The following is a 21,483-nucleotide window of genomic DNA, read 5'->3' on the forward strand; positions in this document are numbered from 1 at the left end:
CTTGAATGAATTGTTTTATTGATTTCTTTCTCAGTTAATTCACCATTTGTGTATACTCAGATCTTGCACTATTTTGTTAGATTTATTGTTAAATTTTGGGGGGAGTGCTAGTGTAAATGGTATCGTTTTAAGCTTCAAATTTAAATTGTTCATTGCTAGTATGTATCAAAGCAACTGTATACTAATCTCCTATCCTAAAACTTTGCTATAATTACTTATTAAAGATTTTTCTTTGTGTCAATTCATTAGGATTTTCTTTTTAAACAATAATACTATTTGCAAACAAAGTTTTATTTCTTCTTCCCCAATCTTTGTACATTTCATTTCCTTTTATTGTCTTATACCATTAGAAGTTTGTTGAATAAGGATAGAAAAGTAAGAATTCTACTTGCAATGTCTTTTCTGGTTATAATATTAGGATAATGCTGTCCTCAAAAAAAGTCAGGAAATGTATCCTCTGTATTATCTGGAAGAGATTGTACAGTGTTCATAATATTTCTACCTTAAAAGTTTGGTAGAATTTACTAGTGAAACCATCTGGTTTTGGTGTTATTTGTTTTTTTGGTGCTATTTTGTTTTTAAGGTTAGTAATTATGGAGTCAGTTTCTTCAGTTGATCAGGAACTATTAATATTATCTGTTTCATCTTCCATGAATTTTGGTAGACTTGAGTCTTTCAAGAAACTAGTCCTTTTTATCTAACTAATCAAATTTGTGGCCATAGAGTTTTTCATAATATTCTTTTATAACCTTTTAATGTCCATTGGATCAATATGAATTACCTCTACTTCAATTCTAATATTAATGATTTGTGTCTTTTTCTTTAAGAAAGTAAAAGTTTGTCAGTTTTATTGATCTTTTTAATGAATCAGATTTCCGTTCTGATTTTTTTTCTATCATTTTACTGTTTCATTGATTTCTGCTTTAATTTTTATGATGCATTTTTTTTTGCTCAATTTAGGTTTATACTGCTTTTCTTTCTCTAGTGTCTGGAAGCTTTGATTACTTATGTTACATATTTCTTTGTTTCTGAATATGCCAAATTTCCTTCTAAGCATGGTTTTGCTGTATTCTACAGATCTCAATAAACCATAATTTCAGTTTAATTTTGTTTCTAAAATGTTAATTTTTTTTCTCTTGATATTTCTTCTTTGACCCATGTGCTATTTAGATTTATGTTGTTTAATCCCTATGTGTGTTCCAGTTACCTTTTGTATTGATTTCTGGTTTGATTCTATTGTGAGCAAAGAACACATTTTGTATGATTTCTAGGCTTTTAAATTTGTTGTGGTATACAGTAATAATGCGGTTCATGAATGCTTTTCTTTGGGAACAATTCAATTCATAAACAGAAGTGTTTACCAAAATTTTGCTTTCATTCACAAACTCTGCGTGGGATGATAAACACAACCGAGGCCATCTTCCCCAGAATCAGGGAATGAATTAAGTTTGTGAACCGAGGTACCACTGTATTTAATAGCCTAGCATGTCATCTATCTTGGTGGTTGTTTTATGTGAGCTTAAAAAGAACATAGAATTGGCTCCATGACACCCCAGAGATACCAAAATCTGCATGTGGCCAGGCTTACTTAATAAGGCATAGTATTTGTATATAACCTATGTGTATCTTCTGCATACCTTAAATCATTTCTAGATTACTTATAATATCTAAAACAACATAAATGCTATATGATAGTTGTTATACTGCATTGTTTGAGGAGGAATGACAAAAATCTGTATGTGTTCAGAAAGATGCAATTTTTTTTCAAATAATTTTGACCATGATTGAACCCATAGATGCGGAGCTTGCAGAGAGGGAGGTCCAACTGCATGTATTGTGCTGTTGTTTGATGAACTATTCTATAAACATCAACAATAATCAGTTCACTGGTGCTTATGTTTGGCTCCCCTCATTTTACTAATTTTCTACCTGCCGGATCTCAATTACTAACAGAAGTATGCTGAAGTTTGCAACTGTAGCAGTGGCTGTGTGTATTGCCCCTGTTTGTTGTTCAGGTATTTGGACACTCTGGTATTAAGCGCACACACACGTTAAACATTGCTTTGTCTTTTTGGAGGATGGACCTCCTTATCATTAATGTTCTTGACAGTTTTTCTTCTGAAACCCTTTGTCTGAAATTAACATAGCTATTCCAGTGTTCTTTTGATTTGTGGTAGCACAGTATATCTTGTATTACCCTTTTTCTTTTGTCCTCTGACTTCTTTCCAGATTTTTCTCTTTGTGTTTGATGAGGAGTTTGAACAAGGAATATCTAGGTGCAAACTTTTTGGTATTTGTCCCACTTGCTCTCTTCTGGACTTCCTGGATCTGTGGTTTGTCATTCTGTGGACTTACCAATGATTGTCAAAAATTTTTTAAAGTTCTCAGTCAATATCTCAAATATTTATTTTATCCTTTTTTCTTTTCTCCTCTTTCTTGTATTCCACTGCATGTAGTTTACATCTTTTATAATTGACTCATGGTTCTAAGTATTCTGTTCAGTTTATTTCAGTCTTATTTTCTCTTTACATTTTGGAGATTTTTTTTTTTTTATTGATCACCCATCAGACTTAATGGTTCTCTTCAGCTGTGTCCAGAGGTATAGGGAACGTCAGCCTATGAAGTTAGGCTTTGGGTTTTAGTATGAGTGTGATAGAAAGCCATGGAGAGTTGGGAGGTTCACAGATGTATTGCAAGGCTCAGCCCAGCTGCCATATGAGGAGCAGAGCAAGAGAAGCAAGGAGACCAACTAAAGACTGTCACCATCATCCAGCCAGAGTGATGGCAACTCAGACCTAGCCGGCAACCATGAGGGCAGTGGGTAGTGGTCAAATGTGGGATAATTTGAAAAGTTAATCCAGTTGACCAAATTACAAAAGAAGAAAAATTTAAAATACTCTTAATATCTTCATTCACAATGATAACTCTTATTACCAGTAGTGTATTCTTCTTGATTTTTAACATATACAGTCATGTGTTGCTTAATGACAGGGATACAATCTGGAAAATGCATCCTTAGGTGATTTTTGCCATTGTACAAACATCTTAGAGTGTACTTATACCAGTGGTGGCAAAGCTTTTAGAGATTTCAATGACGCAAATAGCCCACCATGGCACACACGCCATAGGTTCATCACCACTGACTTATATAAACTACTATAGCTACTGAGTCTCTAGGTGATTAGGTCTCATGGGGCCACTGCTGTGCCCAGAGTCTGTGGTTGACCAAAATGCTGTTACATGGTACACAATAGTACAAAATATTTTACTTGCTAACCTGCTTTATCACTTATTACAATCATTTTTCCAAGTAATTTTTTTCTAAAATATAACTTTAGTAAATACATAATATTTGATCATGAGACCTACCAAAATTTATTTAATCTATCCTCTACTTTTAGGCATTTACATTATTTTCCATTTTTCACTGTTTTATAAATACCTACTTCAATGCTATTGAAATAAAGGCATAAATTCTTACTTCCTTAGGAATTTTCCTCAATGCACACAAAGGTTTTGCATGTTCTTAAGGATTTTAATATGCATTTATTAATCACCCTTTAAATATCCTCCAGCAGTTTATAAGTACCTTGTTGGTAGTACCCCTATTAAGTTTTATCTACTCACCTCAGAGTATTATCTTTGTGTTTAATCTTTGCCAGGTTGATAGGCAAACAATATTGTCTCATTGTTTTAATTTGCTATTCTTTGATTACAGTGAAGTCGAACATTTCCTTGATGACATCGATTGACTCTACCCTAGTCATTACTCAGGCCACACACAGCTCACCTGCACTGCCATGAAGGATATACTCACTGGAGGTGGGGGTGGGGGCATTTCTATTGCAAGTGACAAACAACTCACATAATTGAAAGGCCTGGGAATAGACCAAGCCATATTCAGGTCTAATTGGATTCAAAGGATGTTGTCCAAACTTCATTTCTCACTGTCTCCTCAATTTTGCTTTCCATTGTGTTATTTTTTGTTGTTGTTGTTTCAGGCTTGGTATGATAACTGTGGTGACAGTCACTCAAGAAGAGGTCCTCCTTTCAGTGTCAAGCAAAACACCTACCCTGCCCCAGAGGCCATAGCAAAAGCCTCAGTGGCTCCCCTTGATCCCGAGGGCTAAACAGCCAGCCCTGAGTCAGGCACAGTGGAAATGGGCTAGGGAACAGTGGAAACTCAGCTGAACACTGAGTTGTCATTGTCACCTTTGGGCAAAAATGTAATACCTCTATAAAAGGAGCAAATAGCCTCTCTGCCTCCCTGTCTCCACTCCCTTCAGGATTACTGGATTTGTCGTGATTCTTTTTCCATGTGGTAAGCTGCTTACCCGATGTGGGCAGAGAGTGGCTGGCCAGCCTCGTCTTCAATGTGATGCTGTGGAGTACACATTGACTTATTACACACATCGGGCAAGACAGCCTCGGTGGTGGAGAGGAAGGAGGATGACATGCAGATGTTTTAGACATGGACTCACTGTCAGTGAGTTTCCAATCTCTGAGAAAGACAGAAACAAACACCTGTAACTCAAGCTAGAAATGAAATGAGTGTCAAATACAGGTAAAATGACCTGGGGAGATGAGACAAAACAGAGCAGAGAAATGGCATTCAAAGAAGTCTCTGCAGATGCAGCATTCAGGCTGAGCCCTCAGCTCTGAGCTGGTTTTCCACAGGTACCAAAAATAATGATGAAATTCCGAGCCCGCAGTACTCAACATATAGTTTCCAAACCCTTTTTTCACAGAGCTCTGTGCAAATGATGACTTGTAAATTATAGGCAATTAATTGCATCATTTATATTCCCCGCAGATCCAAGCCAGATCTGGTTTCAGACTTTAAAGCAAACAGCACGGCCACATTCCTCCCCTATGGCAGATACCACTTCTTTCAATTATTCAGGCTCATTTGGCCAGGATGCTGGGGCCCCAGCTACCTCCCAGGCACTCTGAGCAGACCCATGCCTCCGGTCCCTGGAAGCAACAAGAAAGAATGTCAGGCTGCACCAGGCCGGCTCCAGCTGTGTTTGGTCTGATTCCAATTGGGAAAGACTCTTTAGTAAACAACCTTCCTAATAGTTACCATTTTTAATTTCTCCTGAAATATTGGCAGGGGAAGAAGGCCCCGCAAAAGAAAAATGAGTCTTGGGAGATTATTCATTGAAACAAGGTGCAGTTGTGCTCACAGCCAAGCCAGGTTCCCTTTCGAGGGCCACTTTGTTCATTCCCTCCCCCAAATTCCCATCAATAACCGGCTAACAATAACAAATTGCTACATGACATCCTCCCGTGTTGTTGGGTCTAGCACCTGATGAGATGTTTGCAATAAATTTGACTCCTCACCTTTCTTTTTCTGTTCATATTTCATGGAGTCTGCTAATGTTTATGGAGTACCCACCTTGTACCAGGCACATCATGGGGAAAGTCCTTCTCATGTGATATTGACAGACTGTGGAGGGGAGACTTAAACAATGAAAAATAAGCTTATCATCTCAGACAGTGGGACGTGCTACGAAGGAAACAAGCTACGGTAATGGAAGAGGGGAGGGGCCTCTTTCCTCGTGAGTTATTGTCTTAGTCTGTTTTATGTTAGTTTAGCAAAATACTTGAGACTGGATTCCTTATTAAAAGTAGAAGTTTATTTTGGATCATGGTTTTTGGAGGTGGAGAAGTTTAAATGCATGGTGCCAGCATCTGCTTGGCTTTTTGTGAGGGCCACATACTGCTCCATGCCATGAGAGAAAAGTGGAAGAGAAGCAGGTATGTGTGAGACAGTGGACAAAGGAGGCCAACCCATTTAATTACTAACCACTCTTAGGCAACTAATCCATTCATAGGAGAGCTAATTCAGTTTCACGAAAAATACATTACGCCATTATGCATCTTCATGGCCACAACTGTTCTTTAAAAGCCCTACCAACTCTCAACACCATTATGTTAGGGACCATAAAAGCCTCCACATAACTTTTGGTGGGGGAAAAACCATGTTAAATCCATAGCATGTATCTAGGTTGACCCATGTCTGGAGGTGACGTTTGAATTGTAACTTGAGTGATCAGTGGGAATCAGCTATGTGAAGTACCAAGGAAGAACATTCCGGAAAGAAGAGACAATCCAGGAATGTTGGAAGCAAAGAGAGGCTTTGGAGTTGAGTTGTACTAGCTGCAGAGGGGTAGAGGCTTCTGAACACATTCTGTCTTCCTGTATGCTCTTTCCTTCATCCCTGCTTCTGCCTCCTCTCCCATCCCTTCTCCCTGTCCCATCCCCTCCCTTGCTCAAGCCTTCAGGACTCCTCTGTGTCAGCTTTTCATTTGGTTCCTCCCAAACTCATAGACTTCTGGAAGTCCAAGATATTGTGCTTTTTGAAAGTTTGGCTCTTGGCAAAGAGCCAGTGCTATTTCCATCTTGTGTGGAAAATATAGAATTACCGTGAATTATATTGAAAAATTAGATTCATTCACTGCTGTGATAATTTATCTCCCAATCTGTCTCAGAGAGTTAGCAGCTGGTGAGAAAATAAAATGTAATTTAGGCAAAAAAAAATCACTTTTAATCTATGTCTGGCAGGGAGAGAGGCTATTAAGTGAGGTTACTCTTTGCCAATCAGGTGGTTTTCTTTAGCACACCCTCAAATGAAATGTTGTGATAAAGACTAATAGGTAGCTTGTTGTCCTTGGATGGGTCCTGACAACAGTGGGTGAGAAGCCAGGTCCCACTTACCACTCAAAGCTTCCTAACCAGAGGCTCCTCCCAGGACCTGTCTTCTGAGGTCCTGTTTAGTTGGCTCCTGCACTTGAGGATGCATTTGATAGCACTGGGGTTTGGCAGTTTCTGCCTGGAGAAAGGAGAGAAATAGCTCCCAATTTTAAGCCTCATCCATCGAAGGTGTTTGAAATATCCCTCTGCGATTGGTAATGATGGCCATTTGTCTTATCCGGAGTGCCTGATGATATACCCTGGAATTGTTCTGACGTCATTGCATGAGTCAGAGCACTGAGCTAATCCTGTTCTGCCCAGAGCGGAGTCCAAAACTCCCTGCATGGGTGAGTCAGCCCCTCATATCACCAAGCCTGGTGGAGGCCACTTGGAAAGAGCCAGTTTTAGGTGCTACCATCACCCTTCCTCCACAGCATGCTGTGGTATAAATCTCGGCTCCTCCTCCACCACCAAAAAAGGGCTCCTATTCTTCCTCAGCAGGGCAGCACAGTATTAGTGTGGCCCATCTGCTTCCTGAGGAATGGACTCCTTAGGTGGCAAGGCTGGAGGGCTGGGGGTAGCAGATACTTGCTCCCTTCTTCCTAGGTTAGAATCCTGCATCTTTGGGGGAAACTGAGGCACAGCGGGGCAAAACCATCCTGTACTGGAATCAGGAGCCTAAAGATGTAGTGGAGTGTCTTAGTCCATTTTCTGCTGCTATAACACAATATTACAAACTGGGTAATTGGAAAGAAAAATATATTTCTCATAGTTCTGGATGCTGAAAATCCAAGATCAAAGGGCTGTGTCTGTTGAGGACCTTCTTCCTTCTTGCTGCATCATAACCTGATGGAGGGCATCACAGAGCGAGAGCGAGAACAAACCCACTCTCCTGATAATTAACTCACTCCTTCCATAACAACATTAATCCATTAATGAGGGAACTTCTTTAATTTCCCAACTATTAGTAGTATTAAAAATGGCAATTAGATTTCAATGTGAGTTTTGGAGGGGACATTCAAACCATAGCATGGAGGTTCTGCCATCACTCATTGTACAACCTTGGGGGAAGTTTCTTTTCCCTCTCTTGGCTGCAGCTGCCTTATCCGTAATAAGGAATCTGGGCAAGATGGGCAAGGTACCTCTAGCTCAGGGATTTGTACTCTGTGAACGTGTAATTCTGGCTACACAAATATGTGGCTAGCTCCACTCTGCATGCATCAAGTAGAGCAGAGACCTTGCCTGGAAGCCTGAGCCTTTTTGCAACCCTTGCTCAAAGTGTGATGTTTCAGGTGACTTTGGAGGGGAGGTGGTGCATAGCAGAGGGAGTATCAACACTGGATGCACCTGGTGCAATGCAACACTATGCTGACTATTGATTTGCTCACAAAGAAAACCTAGAGACTCCCCTGTAGCAGCAGATCAAGGAGCATTTATAGTGATCCTGGTGTGGAGGCCCAGCTTAGAAGTCACTTCGCACAACAGGTGACCTTCCAAGGGAGAACCACGCCTCATCTACTTCCCCCAAGATTTCACTGACTTCTTGAAGTAACCTCCAAGGCTAGGCAAAGAGAAGAAGTGTTGGATTTAAATTCAGTTTGAACTTCCAGGAAAACTAGAGCTCTCATTAGTGATTCCACCCTTCCACTCATCTCCACCCTTCCACTCATCAGGTTAAAATGACCAGTAAAATATAAAAACAGGGCGCCCTCACACAGGTGCTGAACAGTAGGAAAGCTGATGGGACTGTACAAGGATTTTTAATTTTATTTTGATACTGGGGATCGAACTCAGGTCCTTGCTCTTGCGCAGCAGGCGGTGAAACCACCAAGCTAAATCTCTGGCCCTGTAAAAGGATTTCTTAAAATGGGGACAGAGTGGTCCAAAGGAAAGGAAGGTGACTCTACTAAAGAATGCCACATCTGTTCATTCAGTAGGTCTTTAATGAGTACTTCCTATGTGTTGTGCATTGCTCTCATATTGGGGACACAAAAGAAAGACACTATCCCTGTTCTTATGAAAATGATGTTCCATTTTGGACAGATAGACAGAAAACTAACAAATGTGCACACAAGCTATTCCCCAGTAAGAAACACTGTGCTGTGTAATGGAGAGTGTGGGCCAGCAGGCAGGTCACCTCCACAGCTGGTTAGCAGGGTGAGCTTTGAGCTAATGCTTGAGTGGTGACAAGAAGCTACCTCAGGAGGAGGACAAAGGGGAAATTATTCCCAAGAGGTTCTGAGGAAGGACCAGCCTGGTTGCATCCAGTCTGTGGAAGGTGGTGTTGGGTGCCCTCTGAAGTTAGAGAATGATCCTGGTAGAACTCTTCCATTATCACCCCATCAGAGATATTGGATAACAAGTCTTCTGAAGCAGTGAAATTACTGAAAGAAGATGATAATTTTAGATCATGTTTAACCAGCCACTCAACAAGATTTGAAATGTCACCGCATCTATAGATCCCAAGCAGAAGCTCATCCATGATGGCATGAAGGGAGGATAGTTTAGGACAGACTGGAGTGGGAGATGATGCAGTGTGATGGTGGGAGCCTGGGCTGCATGTTGGCTCCACCCTTGTGGGCAACATGGTCCCCCCAGTAGCCCTAGAGCCCATCAGTATTCTACAACAGGGGGTTTAAAATAGTATGGTCTTCAGGGAGTGTTGCAAAGCATAAAGAAGATAACCATGTGTGAATAGTGCTTAAAGGGGCAGTGTCAGGGAGGCAAAAAACACCACATAAATATACCACATTTGAGAGAAAGCTCATGAAGAGAGAACACAGTTGCTTAATTTAGAGATTACGATAAAGGGAGTGAACAGCAAGTGAGATTCTACAGAAACCAAGAGCAAAATGAAAAGTGAGTTTGGAGATTCTCATTTCCAAAGGAAAGAAATGTAAAATGAAAATAATTGGGTTTTTAAAAGAAAGAGACATAAATCACAGTGGCAGTAAATTCAAGACAAATATCGGAAGTTGAAGAGGTGAAACCAGAGCAAATGAAATTAAATTAATTATCTTTTAAAGATTGGAAAACATTTTCTAGTATTCCTGCTGGTTGAAAGGACTCAGGTCAATAAATGAAAACATCCCATGGAAGATTTTGAATTTCAAGGATAAAGGAAAACATTTGCCTAATGTAAGAGAAAAATGAAGGAAGTTATTACAAAAGGAATAAAATCAGGTCAGCTTTAGATCTGTCCACCAAATTAAGCCCCAGATGAGAAAGAGTCATGCAAGAGGGAAAGGGTGATGGAGAATTATCACTGGCATTCTATATCATTCCTGTGCAGGCAGCTGAAAGTTGTTCTCAGACATGCACGGTCTTAGGGACATTTCCCATGGGGTTGTGATGAAGAAAAAAATCACTTGAAGATAAAGCCAAAAGCTTAAGATATAAGATTAGATATAGAACTCAAGACTGCAGAAGCCATAATTTAAAGAATCATAGACTAAACTAGGAGATGGAGCTAAATCTAAATGATTATCTTTAATAGAGTTTTGTAACATGCAAATGTTTTCTTTTTAAAATGCCTTCCAATAAGGTAATACTAACCCAGATAATACTAACCCAGGTTAAGTATTCTATATTTCTTTTTCTTTTAACTGAGAAATTAGAGTAATAAGTAGAGAGGGAAAAGTTTACTTAGATTTCTCCTCTTTTCCAGTAAGTATTGATAAAAGTTTTTTTTTTTTTTCTGACAGGGAGTGGGATGAATGGGGGAATTTTTAAAATTTAAAAACAGACACATGATATAAACTTCAAATTCTTTAGGCAAAAAGAAGAGAGAAAAAGTATTCCCATAGATCAAAAGCAATAAGAACAGAATAAATAAAATAAATAAGCATCAAAACAAAAGCTTAATATAGCAAAAATAAAATTGCTATTTCTAATGTGGCAGCAATATGAATGTGCTAAGCTCTTGTTAAAATTAAAACACTTCAATTAAATGATGAATTGAAATCTATCCAAATTTGTATCACGGAAAAGATAAAGCCATGCTACAAGACATAGAAAAAAGTGGGTTAATGTCAAAATGCACCATATTTCTTGGTAGGAAGTTTCAACATTGAAGTCTCAATTTATATCTAATTAATTCATAAATAAAATATAATTCTAATAAACATTCAAATAAAAATTTTTAAAACTTGGCAAAATGATTTTTAAGTTATTCTGGATGATAAACATGGGAAAATCAAAATAGAAATTGAAGCAATAGAATAAAGGGGGCACTTATTTTTTATTAAAAAATATTAAAATTTTTTCAAAATTAAAAAAGTACTTTTAAAAATTAAAGTGCTTTTACTGTGATAAAAACAGCCTGGAACTGGCAAGGAAACAGACCCAAGGATCTGTGGAATAGATTAGAAGATGCAGAAACAACTCCAGACACACTCAGCCATCTCATCTTTGACAAAGGAGCTGACCACCCTCATTGGAGGAAAGATAGCCTGTTTAATAAATGGTGCTGGAAAAATTGGGTTTCAACTTGCCAAAGATTAAAACTAGACCCATACCTATCACCATACACTAAACTAAGATTGAAGTGGATTAAAGATCTAAATATTAAAACAGAAACACTAAACTTGCTGGAAGATAAGTTAGGTAGAACTCTTGAAGACATTGCCATAGGAAAAGACTTCATGAACAAAACCTCAGTAGCACGGGAACTAGCACAAAGAATCAGCAATTGGGATCTCATTTACTAAAAAGCTTCTGCACAGCAAGAGAAACTGCCAACAGAGCTAAGAGACAACCTACAATGTGGGAAAAAAATTTAGCAGCTATCCTCAGACAAAGGACTACTATCTAGAATATATAAAGAATTGAAAAAAATCAGACCCCCCAAATTCAAAGACCCAATTCAAAAATGGGCATCTGAAATGAACAGACATTTCTCACACAAAGAAGTAAAAGGAGCAAATAAACATATGAAAAAATGTTCAGCGTCATTGGTCATTTGAGAGATGCAGATGAAAACAACACTGAGATTCCACCTCACCCCAGAAAGAATGGCTGCTATCAAGAAATCAACCAATAACCAATGCTGACCAGGGTGTGGGGAGAAAGGAACCCTTCTCCATTGTTGGTGGGAGTGCAGACTGGTGCAACCACTGTGAAAATCAGTATGGAGACACCTCAAACAACTAGGATTAGAGGTCCCATTTGACCCAGCTATTCCCCTGATGGGTATCTTCCCAAAGAATTAAAAGAATCATGCCGCAGCGATATATGTGCATCCATGTTTATAGCGGCACAGTTTGTAATAGCTAAAGCTTGGAAACAGCCCAAGTGCCCATCAACTGGAAACTGGCTAAAGAAGATGTGGGTTGTTTTTGTTTTTTTTTTTTATAAAATGGAGTACTTCTCAGCCATAAAGAACAAGAAACTAGAGACATTTATAGCTAAATGGATGCACATTGAGGTGATATTCTTAAGTGAAATAAATAGGACACACATGTGTAAATACCGAATAGTTTCTCTGGTGTGAGAAACTGAAAGTGTAAATAAGGATGAAAATGATTAAAATGAATAATTGATAATTTGAAATAGGAAGAAAAGGTGCAAAGGGGTAGGTCAAGTGGGAGGGGAAGAGGAAAGGAAAGAAGCGAAAGGAAAAAATATACGAAAAGGAAAAAATGGAAACAAAATCTTTGTAAATAGGGAAGGGAGCATAGGGAATAGGGAAAAAAAATAAGAACCAAGATACATCATGTACAGGTACAAATATCCAATGATAAATGTAAATGTATTGTATACCTAAAATGTACCAATAAAAGAATTTAAGCAAAAAAAAAATTAAAGTGCTTTAACTAAAAGAGTATGGTATGGGTAAAAAAAAATGAAGATATTATTGTACTAGAAATTCCCAGAATAGACCCACCACAATAAGGTACAATTTCATGACACTGGGTAAAACATAGCTTATTATTGTGCTGAATTAACTTGTTACTTATTTAATATTAATAAATATGAATCACTACATCATAGTTCACTGGATCACTACATCACGGTTCATATCGAAAAAAAGGTAGTGTGGATTAAAATATTAAATGTAAAAGATAAAACCACAAAATGACTAAGATCAAGTAAAGGCAAAGCAAGAATAAAGACTTTCTTGACTTCTGGGTGGAGAAAGGATTTCGTAAGCCAAAAAAACCAAAGGGAGACAAAAAGCACAATAGAAGAAAATGTCAGACTTGACTGCGTAAATATTAGAAAATAATAATCTCTCTTTCACAAAGTTCGTAAATGAGAAAGGAGAAGAAACAAACTAGAAACTGATATCCACTTACACACACAAACATACACACCCACATGCACATGTACACAATGTCCTGACCATATAGAAACTGACCTCAAATTAGGAAAAAATTAAGCAGTCAACAGGAAAAAATGGGCAAAATATACAAATTAATGAATTATAACTAAACATAGTAGCCAATCAACATATAAAAATGCTCAACAGTTTGATCCCTGGTACCAAAAAAAAAGGAAAAATTCAACTTCAGTAACAGACATGATATTCCCAAATCAACAAGTCTATCAAATTGAAAAATACTAAATTATACAATATTACTGAGGCATAGAGTGAGTGCAAGAAACATGCACTCCTATCTCAAACTTGTTAAAAATGCCCATGATCTTGGAAATAGGTATTCTGTTCCCAGGAATTTATTGTAGGAAAACATTCAGGGGTTTCCCCTAAGATTTAGCTACAAGGATGATCTTTATAGCATTTTAAAAAACAGGTCAAAATCAATGATAATAAGTAAATCTAATATTTATTTATTGAGCATATAAAATGGCCAGGCACTCTGCCAAGGCTTTCACATGCATTATCTCATCTTATCCTCAAACAGCCATGTGAGGTGCATTCCATTATTATCTCTATTTTACAGATGAGGAGATAGAGGATTAAAACTACTCAAATTCCCAGCAAAGGAGCTAGCTATACATACCATGGATCAAAAATAATGTGAATGTTATTAATACACTGTGTTTCTCAGGGAACACAAAGAGAAATTCCTAATTTTCCACAGTGTGTGTGTGTGTGTGTGTGTGTGTGTGTGTGTGTGTGTGTACAGGATATCAATCATGATATGTATCTCCCTAGGAAAAAAAGGGTACATGGTAAAAGAAAGGAGGTAGGGGAGAGGGAAGAATTGCTAACAATGGTTTTCTCTTTCTAGGTTATGGAGTGCTGGGAATCTTAATTTTCTTCTCTTTTATCATCCTCTGTTTTCAATGTTTTTCAAGGAATATGCATTTTTAGAATGAAACAATTCTAAATAGAATTTTATTTAAAAGTGGAAATAATTGATGTTATTTTCTAGGTCTTCTTTTTAATAGAGAAGAAGGTTTTCTCTCAGGTTCACAGACAAGCCCTTATGGTTTATCCAAGGTTGCTAGGGTCACTAAAGTTCTCAAAGCAACCTGATCCAAGAAGAACAGGACTGCTTTATTTACCTTTGAATTATTCCACCCTTTGGTCCACAGAGATTCCAACTTTAAGCAGATCCTTTGAATTCCTAAGTCCTCCCTCTGGCAAAGGGTTTTATTCTGAGATGGAAACCCCTGTGCATTCCCACCAAACTTTATATGTCTTGATGTTCATGCTTGTATATTGATATATCTGAGCCTCCTGGTACATGATGGCCCAGATTAAAGTGACTGATTCTACTGCATCATCTTCTGAATTTCCAGAAATTGCTATCTTCACTAATAGCAAAATCGTTCCCTACATTCCTGATTGATTCATTGCAGCAAGGTGATTCAAGCTGGAGAGAAAGGCAAGACCTAACTGTAGAAGGGGGTCTTAGGGTGTTGTTCTAATCTGGCTGGTTAGGGAAAAGTAGCCACAAGGGTAACCACAGATGGATCTGTCCCATCTGTTCCTAAGGACAAGGCCCGCAGGCAGAAGGGCTCCTTCCAGAGGATGGAGCTTCAAAACTCACATGGGAGATTTTCAGGAGAGGGAAATAAAAGGCTACCTTTCCCACAAATAAGGCAAAGAAACACAGAAAAGTCTTCTACTGGCAGTACAGTAGTGCATACTTCTATTTGACCTTTCTACTCATTTATTCTTTCATTCAAAAAATATCTGTTGAACAGACATGTGCCAGGTATTGGGGATGTAGGGGTGGACAGAGCCGATAAAGTCCCTGCTTGAGTGGAGGTTTACACCTGATGGAATTAGATATTCAATAAACATGTAAGCATATAAACAAGTCAAGCAAATAAAATGAAACAATTTTAGATAGAAAGGAGTGAGTGCTCAGAAAAGAATCAAACAGGGTACTGAGATAGGAAATGATGGGATGGAGATTCACTTTCTAGGGTGGTGATGTAAGGCCACTCCAGGTGACGGTGGTGCTGAAACTTGAGGGAGGAAAATCTGGGAACTCTAAATGGCATATTGCGGCCTTATTTTCCTGATCCTGACCCCACCTGTCCATCCTGTCACCTGCTCCAGAAAGCTTCCCTGGGTTCTCAGCAGGGTATCTGCTCTGAACAGCTCTTAGATTGTACATGGAGAGCATGAGACAACACTCCTAATAGCATGCATGTCTGTGTGAGTCTGCAGGACCCATGCACAATCTAAGTGTGCATCTGTGGTCAAGCCACAGCTGAGGGCTGGAGTTCTTCCTGGGCCTTGGCCCAGATCTCCATTTTTAGCTGCTCAATGGTTGGATTTAATTGACTCTCCCATAGACACCTTGAAGTCTGTACATGGAAAACTGAATTCATTATCTCCCCCCTTAAGCCTGCTCTTCTCCTGTGTACTCTGTTTCACTGACATCCCTGCATACATTTCTTTAAAGGTATATCTCTGCCAGGATCACCATGTGTGGCTGGGCAGTTTGCACAATGCACAAAGGATGAGAGGTTGAGTGGAAGCTGAAACCTAAATCATATTCTCAGAAATCAGATCATCTGGCAAGGAGCTGGGTTCCCCCAAAGGAAAAGGTACCTTTATTTGACTTGCCATCATGTGCCCAGTCCTACACCATAGGCTCAGAGAAGGGACACTTTTCTAATTTGAATAAAGATGTCTTACAGTGTGCTGCAACTAAGTCTATACTTAGAGTGTGATTTTTCTCAGCATATCTTTGTGTTCTGTATCAGCTAATATTCTCTCCAACCACCTGTTCCTTCTTCATCCTTCAAGGTCATTTTGAAATTCCCCTTTTCAGTAAAGCACCCATAGCATCCCAAACCTACAGTCACCCCTCTTCCGTGTCACAGCACAGTCCATCTGCACCACTCACCTCTTCTTCCCTTATGAGTTGCCCTCTAGAAGCAAATTTTTGCCACTCCAACTGAATCATGAGTTTGCAATGTCTAAAACTGTGTGTTGGGCTTTTATGCCTGGCAGTGAGTGTTGAATGGATCACTAAAGTTTCAAATATGCCACCTGTGTCCAGGCATGGATTTTTCCCTATGGCACAGTTTCTAAGTGTGGCATCTGTGAACTGTCCACAGCAGATTGGTCTGCAAGTCTCTGAGCCCACCCTGGACCACTGCATCAGAATCTGCAGGAGGTGGTCTGCCATTCAACATAGTACTTGAAACATTAGCCTGAGCAATTAGGCAAGAGAAAGAAATAAAAGGGTTACATATAAGAAAGGAAGAACTCAAATTATCATTGTTTGCAGATGACATGGTACTCTACATAAAAGATCCAAAGAACTCCACCAAAAAAAGCCCTTATAATTAATAATCAATTTTAGCAAAGTAGCAGGGTACAAGAGCAACACAAGAAAATCATCAGTATTTGTGTATACCAACAATGAATGGATAAGAAGGAAACTATGAAAACAATACCATTCACAATTGTTTCAAGAAAAATGAAATGTCTAGGAATTAACCTAATTAAGGAAGTGAAATACCTCTATAAAGAAAAGTACAGTACACTGAAAAAGGAGATTGAAGAGAATATCTGAAAATGGGAAGATGTCCCTTGCTCCTGGATAGGCAGAACCAATATTGTCAAAATGTCCAAACTTTCAAAACTGTTATACAGATTCAACACAGTCTCCATCAAAATACCAACAGCATATTTTACAGATTTAGAGAAAACAACCCTAAAATTCACTTAGAACCAGAAGAGACCCTGAATAAAAAAAAAATAATTTTGGACAATATGAGCTAAGCAGGTGGCATAGCAATACCAGACTTCAAGCTATACTACAAAGCAAAAGTGATAAAAACAGCATGGTACTGGAACAAAAACAGACACCTGGATCAATGGAACAGGATTGAGGATATAGAGGCCTCCTCAGACACATTCAACTATTTGATCTTTGACAAAGGGTCGAAAAGCATATGGTGGATGAAAGATAGCCTATTCAACAAGTGGTTTTGGGAAAACTGGTTATCTGTTTGTAGAAGAATGAAACTACACCTTTATCTCTCACCATGTACTAAACACAAATCAAAATGGATCAAAGATCTAAACATTAAAACAAAAACATTAAGCATTCTGGAAGATAAAACAGGTAAAACACTTGAAGACATAGGTGTAGAAAAGGATTTTCTAAACAGAACCTCAATTGTATGAGAAATAGCAGCAAAAATTAACAAATGGGATTATATCAGACTAAAAACCTTCTATACAGCAAAAGAGTCTATCAGTAGACTGAAGAGACAACCTACAGAATGGGAAAATTTTTTCCGCCCCCTACTCGTCAGATAGAGAACTAGTATCTGGAATGTACAAAAACCTCAAAAAAACTAAACCATCTAAAATTAAAGACCCATTCAAGAAATGGGCTGAAGAAATTAAGAGACACTTTACAGAAGAAGAAATACAAGTGTTCAACAAATATATGAAAAATTGTTCAACATCTCTGGTCATTAGAGAAATGCAAATTAAAACAGCACTAAGATTCCATCTTACTCCGGAAAGAATGGTAATCATTAGGAAGTGTAACAATAACAAATGCTGGCATGGCTCCTGTATTGTTGCTGGGAATGTAAACTAGTACAACCATTATGGAAATCAGTATGGAGATTTTTCAAAGAACTGAAATTAGAAATTCCATACGATCCAGCTATCCCCCTGCTGGATATCTTCCCCAAAGAGCTTACAACATCATACTATAGCAATACACACATGCCAATGTTTATAGTAGCACAATTCATAATGGCTAAATCATGGAAGCAGTCAGTATGCTCATCAACAGATGATTGGATAAATAAAATATGGTATTTATATATGATGGAATACTACTCAACAACAAAGAATGACACGTTTGAGACATTTGTAAGAAAATAGGTGCACCTGAAAATATAATGTTGAATGAAATGTCAGACACATATGCTTAAATATGGCATGGTATCTCTTATTTGAGTGAAGCAAAGTACAAACAAAGAAAATGATAAAGGATTGATAGAAAGGGGGAAGGGGACCAATCTCTTGCAAGAGGGAAGTGGTCCAAGGGAACAAGAACAAGGGGTGAGAAGGAGAGGAAGGGGGAATGAGAAAAATAAAGATGTGTCATGTTCAGGATCCTAGTAACTCCAATCAGTGTAAATGTTATATGCCATAACATGAGCTAAGGAAAATAATAATCAACAAATATGAAAAAGGTGATATCAGAATCAGGGGAGGAGGCAGGAGGGGGAGGGAAAGGGAAAGGGATTAGGAAAAAAACAAGCTGTAATATATGCAGCCACTCCCAAAGATGATTGTAAACTGCATGAATTGCAAATATATACTAATAAAATAAAATTGAATTAAAAAATAATCTGCAAGAGGTGGATCGGCGGAACTTGAATTGTTAACAATCTTGCAAATGGTTCTCATGCATGTAAGCTGAGGTGTGAGGACCACTGTCCTGGCCACACTAAACCTCCAGAGGAAAGAGGAACGTGAAGTAAGGAGCCAGGAAATGGGTCCTCCAGGGTGACTGGGGCAGTGAGTCACTGCTCCTTGCGTCTTCCGGTACACCTTCTCAGTCTTCAGAAGGAATGAAGAATTATGAGTGCTGACCGGGAGCTATTTCTGAGCTCTATCTGTAATTGAATAAAAGCAAAGTCTATAAATCTGAATGATGTGTGGAATGCTATAATTTGGTAACAAATATATAATAGATAGACAGACAACAATAGATGGACAGATGGATGGGTAGACAGAAAGACAATGCACACACATTTGCAGCTGCATAGAATCTCTCAAGAGATACTTAAGAGACAAGTAACAGAGGTTTCCCTTAGGGAAAATAACTTGTGGGTTGGAATAACTGAACATTTTTTTCCATAAATCTATTGGAATACTGTAATTTTGAAACTATGTATAAGTATCACCTTAAGTCAAAAAAATGTTTGTGGAACACAAGATTTCGCCTAGCTAGCTTTTGTATAGTGAGTACTACATGCCAGGTACTCCTTGATGTGGGTTTATCTTTTTAAAAACTCCTAAGATTATTAATTAATATCAATATATAATTAGTTCTATCTTATATGTGAGGAAGCTGAAGCAGAACTAGGCAAAGCAGTTTGCACAAGCTTACACCAGAAAAGGCCAAGTAGGTATTCAAATACCAGCAGTCTGGGTTCAGAGGCCATGATCTTGACCACTAGACAACACTGCCCCTCAGGCCTCTAATCCTGGATTAGTTCTTGGGAGAAGTTTGTCTATACCTTGTCCCTCACAGCATTCATAGAACTTCTAATCCAAGTATTATGTTCTCTCTCCTTGACTGACGGATCAATCACCATTCCAGACATACAGCTCAACCCAAGTGTAGGGCATATACAAATGAATGAGTGATTGAATGAATGCATACATTGATCAGTCAATTAATTAAGCAGTTTCTTTGAAAAGACCATTAACCCGGACACATCTCTGATAGCTGAGATGTGCTAGGTGAGCGCAGCAGGCAGTAGGGTATGTTCCATGTGAAAACATTGAGACTGTAGGGAGTCAGAAAATGAAACGGAGAGGTCAATGTGACTAGAACATAGCACAACCAGAGATGTGGCTGGAGAAGTAGGCAGAAGCCAGGCCTTTACAAATGATTTCAAAATGTGTCCTGAGAGCCAATGGAAGCCATGGAGGGATTTTTAGCAGGACAATGACTTTCCTAGCAAGGCCACTGGTGGTGTGAGGTATTGCCAACCTGATGCTGTTTTGCTTGAAATGCACTTCCAGTTCTGGGGCTCTGTGAGACAAATGAGTAGGAGTGGTGAGTGAGTCTGTCCCTGCATGCAGGTGGAGATGCTGAGCAGAGAGGCCCTGTTGCTTGCTGTGGGTCCTGGAATAGGACATAAGAAAATTTCCCCAATGCTGACTTGCACAGTGGCTCTCTGCTTAGCCCTGTTGCCCCTTCCTAGTGGGTCTGCAATAGGGATTTTCCTCCAGCTGCAACCTTGGCCAGCAGCTGCCCTTTCAGACCATGGCCTTGTGCCCAAAGACTCTGAGTCATGGAGGCAGCAGCGTCAGGAGAGGCAAGGAGCTCAGTTGACATTTTGAGTCGACACGGATGTGTCAGCGCCTAAGTCTCCTGAGCCTGCTGGGCAGCCAGACTTTGGCTGAGGTCATGAAGACACGGCAAACGGAAGCACACAGCACCCCAGGGGAGGGGACAGAAGTAATGACCCATCTGGCTCCACACAGCCCCTTCGCATTGAGCATTGCACTTGCTTCAGCTCCTGACCCAGACTCTGAGTCCTTGTCAAGGTCACCCAGCCATGCCAAAGAGTGCAACAGCTGACATCCTTGCTATCACTTCGTGGGAATGAGAGGATGGGATGCTGCCATAGGTGTGAGACCCAGAGGTGATTCAGTGCAGCTCATCATCAGCTCTCAACAAGTTCTGGGGTTACAAAGGCACAGTGTCTGCCTGAGGGAGCTACAGTCCTTGTGGGATGACAGATCCATGAGCAAACAACGGCAGTGCAAGGTCCTCTCCCAGCAGAAGTGGGGAGTGCATGGGACCACAGCCCAGCAGGCAGGAAAGAAGTGTTCCCAGAATGGGAGCAGGAACCAAGGAACTGAATACAGAGGGAATCTGTGAGCTGGACCTGGCTGGGTGAGTTGGACGTTGAAGAAAGAACAAGAAGAGAAAGAAGCAGAGGCAAATAGAGGAGCATAGTAGTTGAGCAAAAGAACTCAGGAGCCAAAGTGCTGAGTTTGAAATCACTTTGCCACTTACTAGCTATATGATCCGGGACATGTTACTTATCCTTTCTATGTATCAATTTCATCTGTAAACAAAACAATACTAATAGTACAGACTTCAGAGGGTTTGGAACATTAATGTACATAAAGTGCTCAGTAGAGTGCCTGGCCCACAGTAAATACTATAAAAGTATTAGGTGTTATTGCTGTCATCATCATTATTGCCTTTTTCTTTGGACAGTGGACCAGGATGAATGCCATGAAGCTACAGGTAGATGAGAGGTCAGTCACAGGAGTGCAAAGGCCAACTACATCTAGAGAGAGGAATGGTGGATCATCAACCTTTCTCTTCCATGAGGAATTTTCACAAGCATAAGACCAAAGGTACAAATAAGTGAGGCTTACCTATGCCCATGCCTTGGACCAGAGGAAGGGAAACCCACACAGAGCCTGAACCCCAGCTTTAGTCCCTGCCCTGACCACTAAGCAGGCTCAGTCAACACCCCAGTTTAGTCACCAGAGCCAGAGAGAGAAAGCACAAATGGTTTTGCTCAAACTGGACAAATGTGGATAAATCTAATGCCTGGAGGTATGTATGGTGGAGCATGAGGGGAGAGACGGGATGGGGTTTGGACGTGCCTCAGACTGACAGGTGATCC

This window comes from Heterocephalus glaber, unplaced genomic scaffold (assembly GCF_053883595.1).
Source record: "Heterocephalus glaber isolate CG9 unplaced genomic scaffold, H.glaber_assembly_v1.0 deba00001452, whole genome shotgun sequence".
Taxonomy (NCBI): Eukaryota; Metazoa; Chordata; class Mammalia; order Rodentia; family Bathyergidae; genus Heterocephalus; species Heterocephalus glaber.